Source organism: Nematolebias whitei, chromosome 10, assembly GCF_014905685.2.
Source record: "Nematolebias whitei isolate Nwh7 chromosome 10, NemWhi1, whole genome shotgun sequence".
In the NCBI taxonomy this organism is placed as follows: domain Eukaryota; kingdom Metazoa; phylum Chordata; class Actinopteri; order Cyprinodontiformes; family Rivulidae; genus Nematolebias; species Nematolebias whitei.
This window is the reverse complement of record NC_056507.1, coordinates 8,410,473-8,432,806: the sequence shown is the minus strand read 5'-3', so window position 1 is coordinate 8,432,806 and position 22,334 is coordinate 8,410,473.

The following is a 22,334-nucleotide window of genomic DNA, read 5'->3' as shown; positions in this document are numbered from 1 at the left end:
CCTCAGACTCTTTAACTTCGAGAGACTCTGGTCCATTTCTAAATCTGTACAAAATAGTTATTTTTGTTGCCACCATCCTTTCTCTTCTCTTCAGACATCCAAACTCCCATTGACTCCCATTGAATACAGGGGTGGAGCTGTGGGTAGGCATCGCTGGGCCTGGGTCCGCCCACTTGTTGGCAAGGCCCGCCCACTCACATAGTTCACATTTAGCGCTTGAAAAATTAAACAAACAAACAAATATTATTTTAGAGGCTACGAATGAAATAATCCTTGTTAATATTTTTAAACTACGTTTGATTTTAGGAATATTATGATATCTTTGGTGAAATAACGGTCAGTTTGATGGTTCTGAAGCTGGTTCCGTTGTTCAAATGAGAGTTATTTGTAAGGACAGCTGAGCTAGAAATATTTCAGATATTTGAAATAAAATTATTCTTTTTGTTTTAAATAAACTCTCCCAATGTTCTGCTGCTGTGGTTTTGTGGGTCAGAAACAGAGAAGTTTAGTAGAAAGCATCATTTAAGGTCCACCTGGACACTGAGCTCTGCTCACAGGTGATTGAGGCTCAATGGGATTAACCTGTCTAAATAAAGGTTGAATGAATATGTGAGCTCTGAGAAGACAGAACTTTTGCTAAAATGTTGTTTAAGAAAACATTCTGGTATTATATGAAGGCACCTTGTCGGAAGAGTTTATCGTCTGTATTGGGCGAAATCTGTGTGATTTTGTTTGGATGTTGGGAGGACGATTCAGACACAAAGGTCAGTTGGGACTCCTAAAAACAGAGCCTGACTGCAGAGCTGCAATCAATGCTGCGCTCACAGACCTGAACCTGGACTGACCTGGACCTTGGACCGGGTTGCTATGCAATAACCAGTGTTTGGAGAACACACGTGGTTCTTCAGGACTAACGAGGCTCAGACATTAAAATAAAAATTATAAACCCTGGATTGATTCTGACTCCGAGGAGAACGCACACAAACCTCCATGTTTAACGCAGCTCTGATGCAGATCAGCTCCATCATCCACAGGTTCTGTTCAGTTGTTCTGCCTGATAAAATACAAAAATATACAAATGTATAAAATACATTTAAATATTTTCTCCCATTCAGACTGAAAGAAAACTGAGACATCATGAAGGGGTTAACTGATTCTCTGCAGGGTGGGAACATATGAACACAATGCTGCATATGTAGTGAAAACACGTGCACAAACACGCACGCACACAACCAAATTAAATCAGTGCAGAGCTTGGCACTTGTGCCTTCCTGGCCCCCAACCTGCTGGCTGATTCAATTTTCTGGGCAAATCTGCCGACAGTGACCGCTAACACTCACCTCTGGATGGAGGGGGGTGGGGGGGTGTTGGGGGAGGGGGTGATGGGGGTGGCAGGTTGAGAGTCAAAAAGAGGCTGAGAGAAAAGGTGACTCTGACTGTAATTGGGGGGGGGGGATGAAGGTGTGAGCCAGCAGAGTTCCTGAAGGTAGCTGGGCGCAGAGAGGAACAGAATACACCTTTAAAGGGACAGTTCACGTTATCTGACATTGGGCTGAGTGGGAGAGCAGTCACTGTCTTACCTGCAGCAGACAGCAGCTTCATGGGGGATAAATGTTTATTTGACACCAGTGAGCCATGCTGTCATATTTTAAAGGGGTTGTTCTGAACCACTTTGGTCATGGCTGCCTCAGACGTGTCTCCGGGGGAGAGGGCGGACTCCAGAAACCATCTTATCCCCATCAAACTGGTTGGCCCACTGTGTGAGTGTGCTACTTAAAAGACCAAGTTTGTTGTGGCTCTTCGGACTGAAGAAGTCTCTTGGACGAGCGATGAAACGTTTCAACACAAATAAACTGTCCAGAGGACCTGACTCGACTTTGTTGGATTTATTACCTGGATTATTGAGCATAAACTTTGATGTTTTAAAGGGGTTGTTTTTATGTGCGGATTTTAAAACTAACGTTGACCATTCACATTATTTTGGAGATCACTTTTGACCACGTGAGACCCACCCCCACATTTATATTTGAATCAGCTGGAGGACACATTGGACATAAAGGCAGGCTGATGTGGACCAGTTTTAATTATTATTATTTTTATCATCAGTGTTATTTTCAGACAAGGACACTCTTTAGCCTCAGATGTTTGTGTCAGAGGAGCTCCTGCAGGAGTCAGGACTCAGCTCTGAGGCTTTGGAGACAGATGAAACGCTTGCGATGACGTTTCAGGGGATTGATCTTTTTCTTCTTGGTTATTCTTTTCTTTAAATAAAGGTGGAGACGAACGTGAGGACATCTGCACAAAGTGAATAAAGTTGCACTTACACAAATCCGTCATATCGCACTACACCCAAACTCTTGTTTTAAGTGTCACATCGTGAGTGAGGAGCCACTATTTTCCTCCTTGGCTGTGATCTTCTCAAACACAAATAAAACTCTCAGTCTTCTTCCTCTTCAAAGCCTCTGACCTACCGTGTTCAGGCTCAGTCATTAACGGTGAACCGTGACAGAAATGAGGAGGAGCGACCGGCGACAGCGGCGCAGACATGGAAGAAAAAACGGTTGAAGGAGGGACGTGATGGAGAGAGGGAGGAAACAAGAGGAGAGGTGGAGAGGGGAGAGCAGCACTCAGATTCTGTTCATTAGACTTTCAGCAAAAACACCCTCTGTTCTGCAATTATAACTCCACAGAGAAGCTTTATGACCACAAACACTCACAACCACTGCTACATGTGAACGTATAGCATACTGACAAACTATTCCTGTGTTTTACTGAACTCAACAACAGGAAGTGTTGCCATTGAATATTAGCCATCTGAGGCACTGGATGTTCCAACAGCTGGATAAAAGAAGTCTTATCCTTTAGCAGACATGACAGTTGTAGTCCATAAAATAAGCAATAAAATGTCTAAATATGCACAAAAACACTATCAATATTTTCACATAAATTCACAGAAACAAACAAAAAGTTTATTATAATGAGCAAACTAAGCAACTATGGGACTGCCCTGCAGGGACATTAGAGCTCCAAATGGGAGGTTGACCCTTCTCTGCAGACCCAAAGCAGGGGGATCCCGAGGAATCTTTTTGTCATGCTGGGCTATGTAGAAACACTTGTCTAAATGCACATTTCATTTGTTTTAATCAGAAAAAAACCACTGTTGGGTCTATGTGTTGTTGTTTGAGTTGCTGGTGAAGACTCTCAGTCAGTCAGGACATGGTAAATCCAAAAAAAAGGTTAAATACAAAAACAAATGTACTTAATTTTGTAGTTGAAGACGTTTCACTTTTAATCTGAGGAGCTTTCGCAGTTCATAGAACAGGGAGTGTGGGGTTTGAGTTATAAAACTGATAGATTGCTGTTGTTTGTGGTCTGTAATACTTAATCTGTGGTCTGTGATCTTTTGTGTGTAGTGTCTGTGGTCAGCAGTCTTTAGTAGTCTGTGGTGTTTTTTGTTTATTCTGTGGCATGCATTCCTTAGTTTTTGGTATGTGGTTTATGATCATGGTCTGTAGTCTGAGATCTGTAGACCATTGTCTGTACTCTATTTTTGGACTGTAGTCTGTGGTCTGTAAATTATGGTCTGTAGTCTGTGGTCTGTAATCCTTTGTCTATGGAATGTGGTCTATGGTCATGTCTGTAGTCCTTCGTATGTAGTCCTTAGGTTGTCATTAGGCCTCCCCATCAATCTGGTTTCAGGAAACAACACAGCACAACGACTGCTTCACTAAAGGTTCGTAATGACGTTGTTGAAGCACTGGATGCTAAGGATTATTGTGCTGCACTTTTCTTAGACCTGTCTAAAGCTTTTGACACTGTGGATCATAACATCTTGTGTCATAAGCTCTCAGAAATTGGTTTCCCATAACACACCATTGGTTGGTTCTCTAACTATCTCTCAGATCGGAGGCAATGTGTTCAACATAATGGTACTTCCTCCTGTTATTTAACAGTCAACAATGGCGTACCACAAGGCTCAGTCTTAGGACCCACCCTCTTTACAATCTACAGAAGTAATGTAGGTCAGAGTATCCCTGATGCGTCCTTACATTTCTATGCTGATGACACAGTTGTTTATTGTCGAGCTAAAACAGTTGCTAAGGCTTTCCAGCTTTTGAAATCTGCATTTGGCATCATCCAGTCTGATTTGTTTCGCCTCATACTTGTCCTAAATGCCGACAAAACCAAAGGGATGTTTTTTTTCAAACAGGAAGTCAGTCCCAGCAGTTCTTCCTCTGATTTTATCCTCAAATGGTGTCCCGACTGAATTTGTTGATTCCTATAAATATTTGGGTATCTTGGTCAACTCACATCTCTCTTTTAAGCTCCATGTGAAAAACCTAGTAAAGAAACTGAAAGTTAAACTGGGTTTCTTTTTCAGAAACAGATCCTGTCTAACCCTGAATGCTAGAAAATGCCTTGTATCTGTGACTTTCCTTCCCTCCATTGATTACGGTGATATTATTTACATGAACGCTCCTACAAGAACCCTGCAGATGTTGGATGCTGTCTATCATGGTGCGCTAAGATTCATAACTGGCTGTGATTATTGTACCCACCACTGTACCCTGTATTCACTGGTTAACTGGACATCATTAACTTCACACAGACTCTCTCACTGGTACATTTTCATCTTTAAATCACTTCTTGGTCTGCTGCCTTCATACATCTCCTTCTACATGTCTCTGCGTGAGTGCAGCTACGGCGTGCGCTCTCAGGACATTATTACCTGCAGTGTTCCCTCAGTGAGGACTGAACTTGGCAAAAGGGCCTTCTCCTACTTTGCTCCTGTTTCCTGGAATATCTTACAAAAACACCTGAAGCTCTTGACCTTGACCTCTCTAAGTGGCTTTAAAAATATGTTGGACTCCTGGCAAGGACCAATGCAGACATGTTCTTGTTTTAGTTTTCTACATTCGCCTTATATTCTAGCTGTTTTTGTTACTTTTTTGCCATCTTATTTGTTTAAAAAAAATCTGTATGCCTTTTTATAACTGTCTATTGTTGTCGCTGTTGTCCATTGTTGTCATCATTCTTTTTTGAAATCAGGTCTCTCTTGTAAATGAGTCCTTGAGGCTCAATGGGATTTACCTGTCTAAATAAAGGTTGAATTAATAGGCTGTGGTCTGTGGTCTATAATCCTTAGTCTATGGTCTGTGATCCTTAGTCTGTGGTCTGTAATCCTTAGTCTGTGGGATATGATTATGCCCTGTACCTGTTATTTTCTTGTGGCCTGTCATCACTCTGCGCTCCAATTTCTGCTCCTCCTCTCCTCTTTAGGTTCCTTTAAAGATCTTCATAACAACAAATTTGGAACCTTTCATAGGCTCTTCAAAAACCTTTCTGTTGTGTTTTATTGTTTGTGGACAAGAACTTGTCCTTTTGTCCCCTGACTCTTTCAGCTTCACTGTTTTCAAACTCTCATCGGAGCTGCGTGATTTCTGAGCTCCTTCCTCTGCTGTGTCCATGTGGTTCCAACTTGTGTAAACTGGTGTAAAGATGGATTAAAGCTGATAAGTGCTGGGAGGAAGCAGGCACAGTCGGACAGAAACAGGAGGCTGTGAGACACTGATGGACATGAAGACAGAGAGACAGCTCAGAAACAGAGGGGGTCACATGTGCTCACTTCCATAGACATAAGCCCTGATTAAATTGAGTGTGTAGTAACTGAGTGTGTGTGTCTCTGTGTGCGTTGTGTGTGAGTGAGTGTGTGTGAGTCTTGTAATATTGCCTGCAGTCCCACGAGCTGGAGCTGAGCAAACTCAATCAACTCCCACTCACCTCTGTGGCCCCCCGTACACCGTCAGGCCAGGACTAGACTCTGACCCGGCCTCTCCTCTGGCCTGATGGAGATGAGATGTTTCTGTCTGTGTTCAGCTGAGTCCTTCAACCAATCAACGCCTCGGCAGATTGAACACATTAGAATGAGCAGCTGAAGTTTTTCTAAAACACGAGGGAGTAAAACCAGCAGATCCTCACAGCTTCTGCAAAAGATTCAAAGTCACCGCTGATTTAGGCACTTTTCCAAAGCTGAGCTGCTTCTTTTTTTAAAAACAAACAAACCCTGTCACGTAAATACTGAACATAAAAATATTGTAATTTTTTAAATTATATTTTTTATGTATCAGGAAATACTAAAACAGCTTTACTTCTTTTCAAATCATTTAAAACCCTAAATCTGTTTTTCGTTGTTGCTTCTTTGAGTCAGGTTGTAGAAGTTGATGCTTTTTTTAAATGTCTTGCAGCCTTTAGCTCTGATCAGCTGGGCGGCTTCATAAAGCACCTGCTCACAGGTGAGTATATTTATCCACCCTGCCCCCTTTGTTGTCATGGTATCCACGGATCATCTGGTTGCCAGTTGCAGCTGTGGGATTCCAGTGTTTTCTGTAGCATTAATCACGTTCATGCAGCTCCTGAGTGGCAGGGTGGAGCCAGGGCAGGGGGCGGACCGCTACCTTTGTATTATATGTGGTTGTTGCATTTTGGAGTCTGAGCTGAGCTGCTTCAATCTCTGCTCTCCATCCGGAAATGGCGGAGCTGCATGCGGGGATGGGATTTGGTAGGCGGGGCACCCTCCTCGATTAATGGTTGGGGAACACTCTTCTTAGCTGGAACATTGTGATACCAACTGGTAAACTAGTGACAGCCCTACAACTCATCTTTGAGAAGTAGTACTAACTTATCTCCTTGTGCCTCGTAGTCCTGGCTACGTGGTTCGTCATCGAGGAGCCCTGCCTCCCTGTATCTGTGAAGAAGAACCTCTCTGTGGAACTTCCTCATGAACACAACCATCCTCCTACTCATCAGCTGAAGAGCAACATCCTCACATCAGCATCTACGTACCGTCCTGCCACTCTCCAACATATTCTTCTCATCTGCCTCATCACGTCCACCTGGAATACTCCACCAGGTTGTCCACCTGGAATACTCCGCCCTCCTCTCCAAGACCGCCAAGCAAGTGGAAAGAAGTAAGAAATCTACCTTGGACATTACACTCAGGATTAAGTCAACTACCAAGTCGCTTACCTGCCACCTGTTCCCTTTCAGATACCTGAGTCTCCAAAAACCCTGTAAAGGTATATAAAATCACTAACCTTTTACTGTGAATATGTCAAACCTCTAACATCAGTAATATTGATAGCAGACTTGATATAAGGGTTTAAAACCTATATTTTTAGCATTAAATTCAGACATTAATCTGGAGTTGTGGAAACTTTGTGGGGACCAATGACATTTAAAAAATAAGTCTGTATTTGGCCCGTGAGCCACTTTTTGAATAGACCTGATTTACAGTCTTTAATTAAAACTGAGCTGAAATCTAGAAAATTAAAACGGTTTACACTTTTCTTATGGATTCCACCAGTAAGAAAAGACCAGCAGTCTAATCCGTCTGCTGTTGACCTGAGGTTGTATTCACATCTTTTTAGGACTTGATAAGGAACTGATTATGAGTTTATGTTCTGGTCCATAGAACCTGAACATTGAATGAGGATGGGTTCTACAATGACTGTGGACCAGTCCTGTTTTAAATCTTACAAACACCTGAGAACCTCCAAGAGTCACAGACCTCTGGCCCATCACAAGTCTACTCGAGGATCAAGGTTTTAGAATGCCTCACTGCCAAATGCCGGTTCTGGCAGAGAAAACACAAATCAATCAGCTGATCAGTCATAATTGGCTCATTTGCATATTTTCCACATACAATCATTCATTTATGCAAATCAGAATTCAGGCTTGAGGAAAGAGGAGAGGTCAGGGCTGAATTCAAGCTGAAATTAGAGCTTTATTTAGATTTATGCAGATGTTAACAGTAATGATATACAGCAGGCATGATGCCTTTGTGTTTCAGAGAAACTATTAATGGATCTGCTACCAGACCACCAGGACACACTGTCGCACTCTTCAAATACCACCCAAACCTGCAGCACAATTCATATATTCATGCCATGGATTCTAATTTAGGACTTTCTGCCTGGCTCTCCCAATAGCACAAAAACTGAAGACATGATTGCATTACAAAAAAGAAATTAAAAATGTGAAGTTATTTTAGGTTCTCTGCACTCAGAATTTTTTTATATTAAAGAATATGAGTTTTACTTGTGTTTAACACTTTCACAGTTCTTAAACCCTCATGGCTGAGTTGTCCAAAGTCTTGTTTTAAACTTTATCAAGTTGGGTCACCTGGCAGCAGGAGACGAAAACACAGAACTGTCTGTAAAGTGAGGTGATGACAACTGAGGAACAAGTCAGCTCAGTGTTTCATTTCAGGTCCTCAGGAAACTGCTCACATTCAGCAGGACGCCTGCAGAGGTCCACATCAGAACAATATTAACTTGTTTAACTTTAATGTCTACTTCAATCATGGTACAAAATATTTATTCTTAGTAAACATTTCTAAAGAAAAGTGTTCAAAATGTTATGAGCATCCAGATTTTTTGTCTCCTTCAGTTGGTTATTTCTGATTGTTTTCCAAAAAAAAATCTCAATGTTTTTATTTTGCCTCGATGATTGACAGGTGACCTGTCCAGACTGTACCCCACATCTTGGAAATATGATGGATGGATGGATGGATGATGGAGAATGGATGATGTATGGATGATGGATGATGGATGGATGTTGAATGGAAGTGGGATGATGTATGGATTATGGATGATAGATGGATGATGGATGGTTGATGGATGGATGTTGGTTAATGGATGATGGATGGATGATTGATGGATGGATGTTGGATGTTGGATGGATGTTGGATGATGGGAGACAGATGAATGATTGATGATGGATGATGGAAGATGAATTATGGAAAATTGTTGAATGATGGATGATTCATGGTCAGATGGATGTTGGATGGATGATGATTGATGTTAGAAGTATGATTGATGGCTGGCTAATGGATGGATGATGGATGTTTGAATGATGTTGGATGATTGATAGATGGATGTTTGATGGATGATGGATGACTGAATGAAGATGGAAGATTGATGGAAAGATTTTGGATGGAGGTTGGATGATATTGGATGATTGATGAATGAAAGATGATTGAAGAATGGATGTTGGATGGATGATGGATGATTCAAGGATGGATGATAGATGCTTGATGGATGGATGATGGACGATTCAAGGATGGATGGATGATGGATGATGACTGATGGATGATGGACAATTGATGGATTGATGATGGATGATTGATGGATGGATCATGGTTGTTGGATGATTGATAGATGATGGATGATTAATAGATGGATGATGGATGATTTATGGATGGATCATGGATGTTCGATTATTGATAGATGATTGATGATTGATGGATGCATGATGGACGATTCAAGAATGGATGGATGATGATTGATGGATGATGGATGATTGATGGATGGATGATGGATGGTTGATGGATGGATCATGGTTGTTGGATGATTGATAGATAATGGATGATTGATAGATGGATGATTGATGGATGGATGATGGATGATTGATGGATGGATCATGGTTGTTGGATGTTAGATGATGGATGACTGATAGATGTGCCTGCTTGGACACAGTTGTTTATGAACTGTGTCCATAAACAAAATATATGACTCACCTTTTTTTTCCTTCTAAAATTTACGATCATTTACAGTCAGTGGCCGATCAGTAATTGATCAGGGAATGATCGGCTAACAGTGAGTCCCAGAGGTTTTGTCATTAGAGTTCAGAACATCTGGAGCCCATCTGGATCTTTCAGGTTCTCTGTCGTGTCGACTCTCCTCCTCAGCTTCCAGCAGTCGTTTCTGTCTGAAGGAGACAGAAGAAGTTCACCTTTTCTTTTTGGATCCGGTCTCGCTGCTTTAGTTTTACAGTGATTAAGTTATTTATTTTTCATTTTATTTAGCAGAAAACAGGTTTGACTTGTTTACTGCACAGCCTTGGTTGCCATGACAACAGGTCTTCTGCTATGGAAGTTTGAGTGAGTTAAGATGAATGCGCCGTTGTCTTTAGTTGACGTTAAAGAACGTACTTGATGTTACCATACATGGGTTTATTGTTCACACATCAGTTTGTCCCTGAACGGATTTGGTGCCTGACACCGAGTTCCTGTCATAAAGGAGAAACAACTTTTTCTCTAAAGACATTTTAAATCACCGCAGTTAGAAATAATGACTCACGTCCAAACCTTGAAAATAAGCTGCACACGAGTGGAGCACAAACATATTTAATCAATCTTTTCCTTTGTATGTTAAAACATCCACATTGTTCATTCCTCACTTTATTTACGCCGAAGGTTCAAAGATGAAGAGATGAACGGATCAAAGTCAGCAGAATTCATCGTTTCAACCATAACTGACCTGTTGTGAACTCTATGAGGGTCAGAGATTTTTCTGATTTAAAACATTTTCAGTTTTCTTCATGAAATTTATTGTTTCATCCTCTATTCTAAAAAGGTTGGGACGTTCAGTAAAATGTAAATTAAATAACAATACAAAACTTAGCAAATCTTATGAACCCAAAATTGATCTACAGTGAAACAAAGGAAACACATCAAAGGTTTGAACTTTCAAAAATTACCGTAAAAATTATATATTTTTGAGTTTGACATCAAAACATCGTCTTTGTTCCAGGAGTCAGAGGTCGGATCAGAACCATCATTCAGGATCTAATGAGGTGAATCATCAGCAGGTCAGTCAGAGACTGGTTGATGTAAAGATGGGCAGAGGTTCAGCAGTCTGTCAAAAACCAGAACTCTTTCAGAATAAAGCTCCTGGAACTCTTTCAGAATAAAGTCCCTGAATAAAGATTTATTCTCCACCATCTCCAGTTCATAATCTGATCCACAGATTAGAAGAATCAGTAGAAATCTGAGTTCAAAGGATGAGGCCTTCAGGGGCCACTGCATTAAAACCAGGTCTGGTTCTGGTCTGGACCTCACTGCATTAAAACCAGGTCTGGTTCTGTTCACAGAGGTGAACACCATCCAGAACCGCTGCTGTCTTCTCTGGACCACAGCTCATTCCAAATGGACCGAGGTGAACTCTAGAACTGTTCTGAAGTCAGACGGATCCAAATCTGAAGTTCTGTTTCAAGGATGCCACGTCCTCCGGACTAAGGAGGAGAGGGACCATCCAGCCTGTCATCAGCCCGCCTCTCTGATGGTATGGGGGTGCATTAGTGCCACTGGCATCTGGAATGAAGAACATCTGCTCTATTCAGCAGACAAGATCCAGGACTGTTGGACAACTGGAGTCCTCCGTCAGACCAGAATGGGACAAGATTTCCTCCAAATCCTCCAACAACTGGTCCACTCAGGTCCTCCGCATTCTCTTCTCTGTCCTCCTCCTCCTTTCCTCCTCCTCCTCCTGTGCCCTGTCTTGCTCTCCTTCTCCTCTCTTACTCTCCTCTGTCCTCATCTCCCCTCCTCTTCCTCTCCTCTGTCCTCACCTCCCCTCCTCCTCTACTCTGTCCTCCTCTTCTCTGTCCTCCTCCTTTTCCCCCCCTCCCCCTCTCCTTCTCCAGCTCTTTCCTCCTCCTCTCTTCCTATCCTCTGTCCTCCTCCTCTCCACTTCATCCTCCTCTCCACCTCCACCTCTTCTCCTCCTCCCCCCTCCTCCTCTCTGCCTCTCTTCTGTTCTCCTCCTTTCTTCTGTCCTCCACCTCTTCTCTTCCCCTCCTGCCCTCCTCTTTCCTCCTCCTCCTATTCCTCCTCCTCTCTTCCTCTCCTCTGTCCTCCTCCTCTCCCCTTTATCCTCCTCTCCACCTCCACCTCTTCTCCTCCTCCCCCTCCTCCTCTCTTCATTCCTCCTCCACCTCTTCTCCTCCCCTCCTCTTTCCTCCTCCTCCTTTTCCGCCTCCTCTCTTCCTCTTCTCCTCCTCCCCCCTCCTCCTTCTCTCTTTCTCGCCTCCTCGCCTCCTCCCCTCCTCCTCCGTGCCTCCAGATGTGCACCCAGCTGTGTGTTTATCTGACATATTGAGCTGCTTTGAAGCCGATCACCTTTCATTGTTTTGTGAACAGGAAGTACTTTCAGATCCTCTCAGCAGCAGAACTCGTGTGTCTGTGGTGAACGTGGTGCAGAGACAGGTCCGTTTGGACCCGTCTCTTGGTTCCTGTCGTTTACTGAAGCTCTAATTCTACCAAGTGAAGAATATGGTGAAAGTCAGAGGTGAGTTTAAAACACGAACAGGTTCATTTTCACACATTCATCTCAGATGGTCTGACGGTTTTGTCCTTCACACGAAGAAGGAAGATGTCTATCAGAGCTGTGAACACCTCCTCCAACACAACCCTGTCCTGCAGCCGCTCACACGTGACCTTGGTTCTGATCCCATGAACAAAGCTAAGAAGCTGAAGGAATGTTTGTGTGTCTCAAGTTCCAGCTGCAGGGACCGTTTTCCATGAACTCCCCTGAAGTGAAGAAAGCAGAACTTCTGTCCATGCAGGAGGCGGAAGGTTCGGATTTAAAGATGTTCTTCAGAACTCTGGGCCTCGGATCGGCAGCGTCCTTCCTGTGAGCATGCTGAGGTCAGTCACACTCACACTCACACTGAGGTCTTTGGTTCTGGTACCAGATAGGACCAGCGGCGTTACCCGGTCCTGGTACCAAACAGGACCAGCACGTAAAACGAGTTTCAGCTTGAGCTTCTCATGAATGTAATTGTGTTGAATAAACCAGGTGAGCACTGTAAACCTGAACTGTTCAGAGAACCAGAACCTGAACCAGAACCTGAACCAGAACGTGAACCTGAACCTGAACCTGAACTGTTCAGGTTCAAGATAATCACATACTGAACTTCTCAACCATTGAGGAGTGACTTGTCCAAGTGAGAGTGGGTGGACCTAAAATGACTGAGGACATAGACTAATACCAGCTGGAGACATCAGGAGACCAGTGGAGACCTGCGGGGACCAGGGGCAACCTGGGGGGATCAGGGGAGACCAGGAACAAACTGAGCTCAGCAAAAACTACAGAAACAGAACAGAACTAAACAGAAGACTAAACCCTAATCATGACATTCATTTCTGATAAATAAATACCAAATGGACACGGGGACACAGAGCATGTCCTCTGTCTTTGCTATTTCTCTGTCTCTCTGTTCGATTTAATTGGACTTATATACTTTTAGGAGAGTGATCTCAGCAGAACCGACGGGTCTCTGACATGACGCAGATCAGTTCTTGTTGCAGTTTTGTCTTTAATAAAAATCACAGATTTCAGACCTGTGCTTTGATCAGGGTGACCCTGGTTCCGGTGGTTTGATTCCTAAACATGTGGAGACGTCCTGACGTTCAGGAGCTTGTGCTCGTGTGCAGACCATGTTGCGGCTGCGTTGATGACCCAGGATTCTGCCTGCAGCTGCGGCCTGCGGCTTCATGCGACGCGATGATTAACGCCCGCTGTCACGTCACATGCACTGCAGAAAAAGGCCTTGATCAGTTGGATCGCAACGGGTCACTGCGGCCTAATTAGTTGGAAAGTGAGCAGCAGATCTGAACTTGTGCACGGAGATGTGAGTCAGCTGATGAGCACCAGAAGTTCTGATTAAACAGAGGAACCAATAGTGTTCTGATCCAACCAAAGACTAACAGCAGAACCACCAAGAAAGACTTGAACTTTGGTGTTTATGTGATTTTATATTGTTTGTGTTTACAACCATCCATCATTTACAGTAAAATACTGTGAGAATATTTCATTTTAACAACCAAAATCTGAATTAAAGAGTACAAATAAAATCACAGATATTTATGTCCCTGTGAAGATAAAACCCAAAGGTCTTCCACTGTGTGAACCTCTGTGTGAACCTCTGAACAGGAAGTCAGGATTCCTTTGATTCTTTTCATTTCAATTCAATAATAAATTCTGATAAAGTTCTATGAACTGACAGAAAGCTTCCTTTAACGTTTTCTACCATGGACTGAGAAATCTGTGATCAAGTTTGTTGTTTTTAATATGGAAAGTCTGATTTTCTACCTGTCCTTGAACGCACCACAGGTGTTCTTGCCTTTAGAAAATTAAAAATTATAAAACAGAAAAGTGTAAATGAGCTGAAACTCTTTACGTTGACATTAGACCGAGTTCCTGAGTCTGTGGTGGTCTGTGTTGCTACGTGCACGTATGGATGTGCACGTGTGTAAAATTGTCACAGTTCTGTTACCAACTGACACAAACAACAACATCTGGCGGCAAAATGACAACCACTGGATACTGTCCTGTTATTCTGTACTGGTTCAGGACCTGGAATCCTGGATCAGGAGCAGAAGTCTTTGGTCAGGACCAGCAGTCCTGGATCAGAACCAGTTTATCTGACCTTCAGCCTTCACCTCAGAGGAAACAGAAATCCTTTTTTGTTCCCTGAAAATGGTCCCTGGTCTTTAAGTTCCTGGGACTTTAGGGTGAAACTGTCATATCTGTGCTTCCCAGTGTTCTACTTTCATGATTTATGTTTTAAATCGGTCCTTTGGGTTCTGTTGTATTGGTCCCTGGTATTTTATTTCCGCCCCTGTGTTCCCTATGCCAGTTCTCACCCTCAGTCAGCCTCACTAGTTCACGTCACCACCTCACCGTTGGCTCGTTGTCTTGGTTCCCTACCAAATGTCTCGGTTCTCCCTGCGCTCCTGTCATCCTCCTTGTATTTTTATGCTCCTGAGTTTCTGTAATTGTTTTGCTGCCATGTCAGCCTTTTTGTTTTCAGTTATTCAATAAATAAGGTTTTATGTATATAGGCTCCTCGAGTCTGCCGGCATTTGGGTCCAAACCGACCACGTGTCCTCATTAGACACTAACTGGACACACGACGGACTGAAAATGTTGAGTAAAGCGTTGAGGTCCAATTAAGAAGAACTTGACAGATCACTGTATTAAAAGCTGCAGATAAGCAGTAATAGTACATGTATTTGTTTTTCAGGTCCTGAAGCAGCTCAAATTAATAAAAATGCTAAATCCTCTTCCTTGAATCGGCACCTTATCATGGTGGAGGAGTTTGTGCACCTGAATGATTCTAGGAGCTATGCTGTTGGGGACAATCGTAATTGCCCCTGGTAGTGTCTCCCAAGGCACATTGGTCCTAGATGACAGGCCAGTCAAAGAGCGGTTCCAAAAACTCAAATTGACAGAAAACAGTAAGGAATTCAGTGTCCCTTGCCCAGATGTGGGTTATAGGGGCCCCATCTTGGAGTAAAGCCTGAAGGAGGGGCTCGTTGGCGAGTTTTTTCCTCAGCGTATCTGGACTCGCCCTTAGATATAGGGTGAAAAGTTCAGCTGTCTGGGAGAGACTCGGAGTAGAACCACTGCACCTCCACATCCAAAGGAGCCAGTTGAGGTGGTTTAGGCATCTGGTACGGATGCTCTCTGGGTGCCTCCCTAGGGAGGTGCTTTGGGCATCTCCAACAAGGAGGAGACCCCGGGTAAAGCCCAGGACAATCTGGAGAGACTATATCTCTCTTTTGGACTGGGAATGCCTTGGAGTGTTTAGTTTAGTGTTTCGTAGCGTGTATCTTAGATCTTTTAGCAAACTGTTTGGTGTTTGTTTAGCGTATATCTTACTGTATATCTTAGATCCTTATTTTGACAGGCTCTGTCCCTGTCTGTTTTCTTTATACTTATTTGTGTTCCCCGCTCTGCTCTTTATACTTTTGTTATTCTGCTCTTTGTGTGATTTCTGTTCCTATATATCTGATTCTGTTGTCATTTTCCACTCACTCCTCAGTCTTTATCATTCACACCTGTCCCTCATCAGCCACCTGCCCAGGTGCTCTCATCACTCACTCTCCCTCTGTCTTATAAAAAGCCTTTCTCTCCTCCACTCCTCTTCCGGTCATTGTTCTGTTCTGCACAGACAACATGATCCTCCTTTGATCCTTGTGCCAGGTATCTGTCTGAGTTTGAATCTGTCCTGTTCTTGTCTGCCTGGATCCTGCCTGTAGTTTTGCTGCCCTGTCAGCCATTTTGTTTTTGTGGTTTAAAATAAATTATTTTTATTTTAAACGCCTGCCTCGCTCGCCTGCCTGCATATGGGTCTAAACACGGAGGATTGTCATATTTACAGTTTCTTTTTATACTTTATATTTTGCTATTTTGGGGTGTAACTGGGATCCTGCGCACATAATTTCGTTCCACCTTATGTACCACATGTGATGGATTGACAGTAAAGGTACATGAACTTGAGTCCTCCTAGAAGAGCTGAAAGAGGTGACTGTGGAAAGACATGTCTGGGCCTCCCTGCTCAAGCTGCTGACCGGTGACCCAACTTTGGAACAAGCAGAAGAAAATAGATGGATGGATGGAAAGTGCTAAATCTGTGCTTCCTGCATCTCACAGACACTTCCTGAAGATACTGTGGACAGACGGGGGACAGAGTCAACTCTGCTTGTTATGGAGTGAAACTGTTTGACTTTGATTGAAATGGGTCTAATCATGAAGTTCAGTTTATCCTGTGTTTTACACAGAAAAACTTCCTAAAATAAATACATTTATTCTTTTGATTTCATTTTATTTTTGAAAACAGTCCAACAAATGTGCTTGTTTGCCGTTTCCTACTTTCCCCTCACTTAAATTGCAGATACATCTGTGCACATCTGACTGCAAACGATGACATTATCACAGAGGCAATAAAACATCCGTCCACTGCGACTTCTCCTCCAAACACTTTGTCACCTTCTAAATCGCTCTGATGTGCAGTGATACAGGCAGGGAGGGCTCTCTCTTTTTCATTATAGACGACATGCAGAGTGGTTCTCTGAGGCTTAAAGCACACCCACCTGCCAGCACATCATTTCATATACCGGCACGGAGAGTGGCAATAAAGAGTGGAGAGTGTGAGATGCCAAGATTTAGACAGAGATACATTAAGACTGAAAGAGGAGGGGGGATATTTAAAACTAGAATAAAACCGACAGAAACATGTCATTCATAACAAGAGAGACAAACTGGCCTTGGGCTTTGAAACAGAAAGAAGAAATAAACAGAAGACCTCAAAATAACATCAATAAAACATAAAAAGTCATCCAATCAACACACGCATGCACGCACACACACGTACACACACACATCCATCCAACATCTTGTTCTGGACTCAGGTCGCCAAGGCTGCAGCTTGAGCAGGGAGGTCCAGACCTCTCTCCACAGCCACCTCTTCCAGCTCGTTGGGCTTATCTTGATGCAGCTAGGGCTGCAGCATGTTTGACCCACCAATACACCTTAGAGTCCTAACGGACAAAAAGGTCTACTTCTTTAGTTTAGCTTGACAGCCTCTCTGACTTAAGGTGCCCATCACTGAGTTCAAGGATGGTCATCACGAGAAGCACCGACAACCTTCAAAATTGGCAGCTCAAAATATCATTGTAATCTATGTACCCCCCCCCGCACGCACATGTTGGGATGCGGTTAAAGTTCTCTTGCAGGTGTGAGTTGAAGATCATTCAGACAGGTTCTTTTGTCAGGAATTCCCAGCAAAACCTCACTATACATTTGGGTCTACTGGGTCTATCCAGCATTTTACCCCACCATCTGATCCAACTCATCACCAGGTGTGATCATTTGACAGCTCAGCCCCTCTCTTCACCTGAGTGTCCAAAACATACGGCCACAGATCAGATGATACAACTACAAAGTCAATCATCGATCAATGACCTATAGTCTTCTGGTGCCATTTGTACTTATGGACACTCTTATGTTTGAATATGATGTTTGTGATGCACAAACAGTGACTAGCACAGAAGTCCATCAACAGAACACTGCTAGGGTTCATGTCAGAGAGGTAGTTCCTCCCAATCACACCACTCCATGTCACACTGTCTTTACCATTTGGGCATTGAAGTCCCCCAGCAGAATAAAGTAGTCCACTGTTGGAGCACCTTCCAGCACCCTCACTAAGGACAGAGCCCATTCCCCCAACCCGAAGACACAAGGAAGGTACCCTCTCATCTACCAGGGAAAACTCCAACACACAGGCACCAAGCCAGAGGAATATAAGCAGACCCTCACCAGCTTAGCACCTCTCACCAGAGTCAAAGTGCCAAGGTCTTCACCTTCTGCTAATGCCCATGGCACTTTGCACCCAACTTGTATGTCCCTCTTGCCGTTGGTGGCCCACATGAGGGAAAATCCAGGTTTCTCCTTTGGACTGAGCCCAAATGAGCCACATAGCCTGGCTCTAGGGTGGGGCCCAGGTAACCCACATCTGGGCAAGGGACACTGAGCTCCTTGCTGTTCTCTGTCTATATGAGTGTTCTGCATCACTCTTTGTTTGGCCTGTCACCTAGGCCCAATCTGCTTTGGGAGACCCTATAAGGAACAATTACATGAGTGTAACATAGCTCCCAGGATCATTAGGCACACAAACTTCTTCACAATGACAAGGTGGCAATTCAAGGCACATTTCCTACAAAGAACAACCCAGTGTGCACACCATCCATCCATCCATCCATCCATCCATCCATCCATCCATCCATCCATCCTCTTTTCCATCCATCCATCCATCCATCCATCCATCCATCCATCCATCCATCCATCCATCCATCCATCCATCCATCCATCCATTATCTTTATCTGCTTCTTCCTTTTTGGGTCCCAGGGGTCACTGGTGCTGATGCCCAGCATTCACTGTGTGAGAGGCGGGGGACACCCGGGGCAGGTCTCCAGTCCATCACAGGGCCACATAGAGACAAACGAGACAAACAACCATTCACTCTCTCTCACCTAGGGACAATTTAAAGTTACCATTCAGCCTAACATACATGTTTTTGGTCTGTGGGAGGAAACCGGAGTACCCGGAGAAAACCCAGGCAGCACAGAGAGAACATGCAAACTCTACCCAGAAAGGTCCCTGGCTGGGATTTATCCGGCAACCTTCTCCCTTCACCGTGCCACCCTGTGCATTCCATCAGAATCTTAAAACAAAGAGGAAAAAAGACACAAGACCGATGGTCATAAAAAAGCTGAATGTGTCTCTTAGTGAATATGTCTGACCTTTAAGCTGGCTGCGTTCTCAAAGTATACAAATGCAACTTAAAGCCGTTATTTTAATAATCTTAACATATTTCAGAATTTTTCGTTGTTTGTTTTTTCCAGAGAAAAAGAAGCATGAACTGATGACCAAATCAGAATCTTTCAGGTTCTGCCTGCTTTTTACAGCAAATATAAAAATCTAAGAATCATGAAAACAACAAACTGTTTTCATGACTGACAGAGACACAAACAACTGACAGTCCTTGAAAGAATGCATATCGTCCGCCACCTCTCATGTCAGAGTTCTTAGCTAAACTTATAACTTTATGCCCAGTCTTGGACAATGTTGGAGCTCAGAGTGCATGTTGTGACTGACTCTCAGCTACTACTACACCAAATCTTAGCACCATATCTTTAAATAGGACTGTGCGATAAACATGTTGGTCCAAGCTGGGACGGCCATCCTAATCTGGATTAACGGTAAAAATTCAGTTGTACATGTAAAACGTGACTGATGCTAACATGGAGCCTATTGCTAAGGTTAGCATGATGCTTTGACTCCTGGTGTTTTAGATTAGCATCAGTCCTGAGAGGTTAAACATTTTATTTTGTAACTATAAATGTTTAGTTCAAGGTCTCATGTGAATCCTTAGAACATGTGTGTTTGAACAGTGAAGCTGTGTGTGTGTGCTTCACAGTGTGTGTTCATGTGTTGTTTACTGCCCAGAGAGAGGTGACAAGTCATTGATTCAGCAAAAACGTTCAACGTGGGCTGAACTCTCTCTGCGCTCGTAGAAAACCCCTCTGATCCACTATGCTCATGAGCCCCCACAACCTTCTACAACCTCTCACAACTCCCTACAATCATGGTACAACCTCACATGACCCTCCTACAATCCTACTATGACCCCTTATAACCCCCTGCTACCCCAATACCACAGCAGTACAATCTATTATAACACCTACACCTTACAATTCTCTATGAGTTATGTTATGGTGTTTATTTGTCATATGCAGGTTAACACAGGGTCAACGGTGCAATGAAATGTTCAGGATGAGAAGAACTGATTTCGACTAGCTAAAATCAATGAAGACATACTGAAGCATGCAATAAGGGTACAAAATAAAGTACCAAAAAGTGAAAAAGAAATATAATACGTATTTACAGTTTTATTTTTAGTTCATATAATCCTCCTTTTTGACCCCCTTTGACCCTCTTATGCATCCACTATGATGCTTCTGTGTGACCCCCCCAAAACCTTCTACAACCTTCCGCAACCCCAAACAATAACGGTACAACCCTCCATGACCCCTACAACTCTGCTATGACCTCATACAGCACAGCTACAATCATGATTCAATCTCCTACAAGTCCTACAACCCCCAGAACATGTTCAGAAGATATGTGCGATACATTTTCTTTAAAAATAGTCAGTCTTCAACCTGTATCACTAGTACTAGAGCTGTGTTTAATACCTTCATGGAGAACTCCTGACAGAAAACACCCGAGGCCACAGCTCACAAGGCTCAGGTCAAAAACCACATTGACAATGGTATTTATAACTAAACCTTGTTTAAATTGGCCTTTCTTTATATCTAAATTGTGTTGTTTTTCTTTTGGCTGCTCATTTCTACAGGGGTAGCCACACAGAGGAGACTTTCAGAAACTTTTTTTTTTTACACTGCATCCTCTTCCTGACAACCTGAGCACAAACCTGCAGTCTCAGGACTTTGAGACTGCAGCACAGACCACTAAGCTACTGCAGCTCTTTTTATCTTTAAAGTCTATTCCAGGAAACTCGTATAGTTACATGGGGTGGCTGCCGGGGATGTTACAATCTGGATAGAGAGATGGGCAACAAAACAATGCTGAAAATAGGCTGTGGTTGCTCAGCTTGTTGGTCTCTTGACCACAAACAGCCTCCAGCACCCACAGCCCACTGAGATCCCACTCATGGATAAACATGGTGGCTGTGTGATTTGACCAAGCATGTAGCGGCACTCTGACACGGTCCAATGTGTGTCCAGGTCCATGGAGGGGATTGCCATGGGTCGCCATAGAGATGAACCGTAGGCATACAGAGCGTGGTGAGGGTGCATCTGTGACATTCAAAGCTGTTAGTTTTAGCTTTAACCTTCCCCTAAAATATTTAGCTGTAGTTTCTGTCATACGTTCGGTTACTTCTTATAGGGGTCCTGGGGCACAGGGCCATCTGTGGCTGAGTGGTTAGAGCAGTCCATTCTCCAATGCGAGAGTTGGGGGTTCGATTCCACCAACAGTCACATGCCGAAGTGTTCCTGGGCAGGACACTGAACCCCTCATTGCCTCCGATGTGTGTCCCATCGGTGTATGAATGTGATAAAGCTCGGATTAGTCTTTGTACAGATATACAGTAGTAGAGTGCTGTATGAATGGGTAAATGAGGGCACAGCTTGTGTTGTAAAGTGCTTTGAGTATCTTGATAAGCTAGAAAAGCTCTTTATAAGTGCAGTCCAGTTACCATTCCTGAACCTTCTGTTTTTACACACCTCTGATATATATATATATATATATATATATATATATATATATATTTTTGTGATGCAAGATATTGGATTTTTGGCCGATATCCGATATGTTAAAACTTATTTGGCCCATAACTGATACCTATATTTTATATACTTTCCTTTGTCAGAACATAGTCCTCTTAGTTTTTTTGTGTAATAATGTAATTGCGTAACAGCTGTAAGAGCTGGTGACATATATTCAGTAACAGCCATATGCATTGCACTTTGACTTATATTAAATTAAAAGTGTTAAATGTTATTTATTAGCATTAGTCACCTGCGATGCTGTCTCTTGTGGAGGCTTGTTCCAGGTTCCTATAGCTGCAGTGTGGGATCCTCTGCACTCCTGTGCATGAAGGACAGACTTTTTAAGTTCAAAGTTTTGTCTATCCATTGTGCCGTAAGACTAATCATGCTAACGGGGCTAACACTTGACGTCCAAATGTCTGTGATAAAACTCACCCAAGTGTTATGATGGCTTGTAACTTGTAACTAAGGCTACATCGGAAAAATATCTCCAACTGGGGACGATGTAGCGAGGTTCAACGTAATCCAAAAATCTTCGGAATCTGACATCATCACCAACGAAAAAAACCTTCCACACCGCCGACATTTTGAAATTTCCTCTCCGCCGTGAGATCAGGTAGGTGCGCATGACGTCATCACGTTGTGCTGGCGCTGCAGGCATCCTTGTCACTGGGTTGTTATACAAAAACAGCGTCTTTTATATCGGTGAATTATTTTGATGGAATGGCCGATGTCCGATATTGAACTTTAACGCTAATATCAGCCGATACTGATACCATGCCGATAATATTGTGCATCCCTAATTGTATACATATACATATATATACACACACACACACACACACACACACA